Genomic DNA, 2169 nt, shown 5'->3' on the forward strand with positions numbered 1-2169 from the left:
TTTATCCGGCGTGTATATACATATACAAAATATATACAATACGATTATCGGATTTATATTTAATGGGTTTAAGGGGGACGTCGACATGTTGGACGTTGCATGGGCTTATAACATCATGGCGGTCAAGAACATAATATAAATATATTGAATTATAATATTACCCGTACCGCAAAGTTATTTACTCGATATTTGCGCGTAGGCTCGCTTTACATGCACTTCCAAAGAACCGGTCTAATAAACGATAAATTAACCTAACCGGACGAGTATTCATAATATCTGTACGAAAAAAAAATAATAATAAATTATATAAAAAAACGTTAACTTTGGGCCGTTGACCCTGACCGAGAACTTCAAATGATATCGTATTCCAAAATCACTCGACCCTCCTGCAGTCCGATGGACAGACTCATTCTGGATAAATATCGCATTGTAATTTATTGTACGGTTTATATTTCATTCTCCCACACACACACACACACACACACACACATACATTTGGAAATTCAGATTTCATAACATATTATTGAAGTTATGATTAGGTATATTGCCTACGAGAGAGATAAGTAATCGACTTATAGTCATCTTTTAGAATATTTTTAACTCTCGCCCGTCAAGGCCAAGGTTTTGTATTATAGTATTAATATTTTTTCATCCTTTATATTACGATTTTTAATGCATAATAATATAAATATTGATGAAAAAATAAAGCATGTAACAATTTTCTCTTTCAGTGATGATAATATTTCGTCATCGAAATGGGCTAGGATCATATGAATTCCAGTATATACATTATTATACAATAATACCGATTGTAGGTAGATATTCAATGATTTATCATGTGGAGCGTTATCAAAGCAGTTCATTTACCCTGCAAAATGTTATGATACTGAAAAGCTCCTACTCAAAATATTAATAAATTAGTAAGTCTAATGAAAATATTTTTATTTTTATGTCAAACTCTTGTCTACTCCTAAGTCCTAATATTTATAATATTTACAGAAATAGGCAGGCACAACGTAGTTCGATTTATTAAGAACAACATGTATATTGAATGGAAAAACGGACTTGTTCTTTCTAAATGTAATACTATTTAAGTTTGGTTCAAAAACCAAAAGATATTTTTCATTTCATTACATATAAATTTGAAATATTCAAATATCTCATATTACAATATCTATACCTAATGCTGTCAATATATATGTTTGTAAAGTGCAAAAATAACAAGCTTAATTTATAATTTATTCCAGTGTTAAAATATTGGAATTTATCAGATTTTAAATTTATTATTACAGTAGACGCCGTTTATAAGACTGACGGATATAAGGTTCAGTCAGTCGCTTATTAGACTCAAAATCGTCTGGAACGGTCCGGACGTACCAAATACATTAAAAAAAAAAATCGGTTATAAGACTCAACACTTCGGTCATGAGACTCAAATTTCGTAAAATAAATAGTAGAAAATAAATTTTTTTGGTTATAATTTAGAAATAAATAGGTATTGAAAAATTAAATAATATTTTAATATACAATACGAATACGAACAATATATTTTCGGAATATTAGAACAAAATAAAAAACAAACTAAAATTACAAATTGTTTTCAAAAATAATTTTTCAAAATAAATAATTTTTATATGTAATATTTACCTATTATAATTTTAGTTTTTTTATCGGGATTATTAAATGTATTCAATAATAACGTATGTAATATGTGTTAATGTATTAAAAACAAAGCAAAATATGTATTAAAATAAAATTTATAAACACCTAATTAATTTTTTTTCCACTTCACCTATAAGATTCATTCAGTTATAAGACTCACATTGTGCTGGTCCCAAAGTGAGTCTTATAAGCGGTCTACTGTTCTTGTAGCATAAAAAAATCTTATTTTCCTTATTAAAAAGTGAGTACTTACTTGCTACTTACTTGCATATTATAAGTTTAATTTAAATAAAATAAAAAAAAAAAACTATGTACTTTTAAGCACTTAGCTAATGTATAATGTATAATATGATATTATATTATACAAATTCAAATTTATTAGTTCTGGAACATAAAATAATAAGTACCCTGAAAATGTAATATGCATAATTTAAACGCAAAAATATGCACCTGATTTATTTTATTATTTTTGAATTTGCATGTTTTTACATAAGCATTTATATTAAA

The sequence above is a fragment of the Acyrthosiphon pisum genome, chromosome A1 (genome assembly GCF_005508785.2).
Source record: "Acyrthosiphon pisum isolate AL4f chromosome A1, pea_aphid_22Mar2018_4r6ur, whole genome shotgun sequence".
NCBI classification, from domain to species: Eukaryota; Metazoa; Arthropoda; class Insecta; order Hemiptera; family Aphididae; genus Acyrthosiphon; species Acyrthosiphon pisum.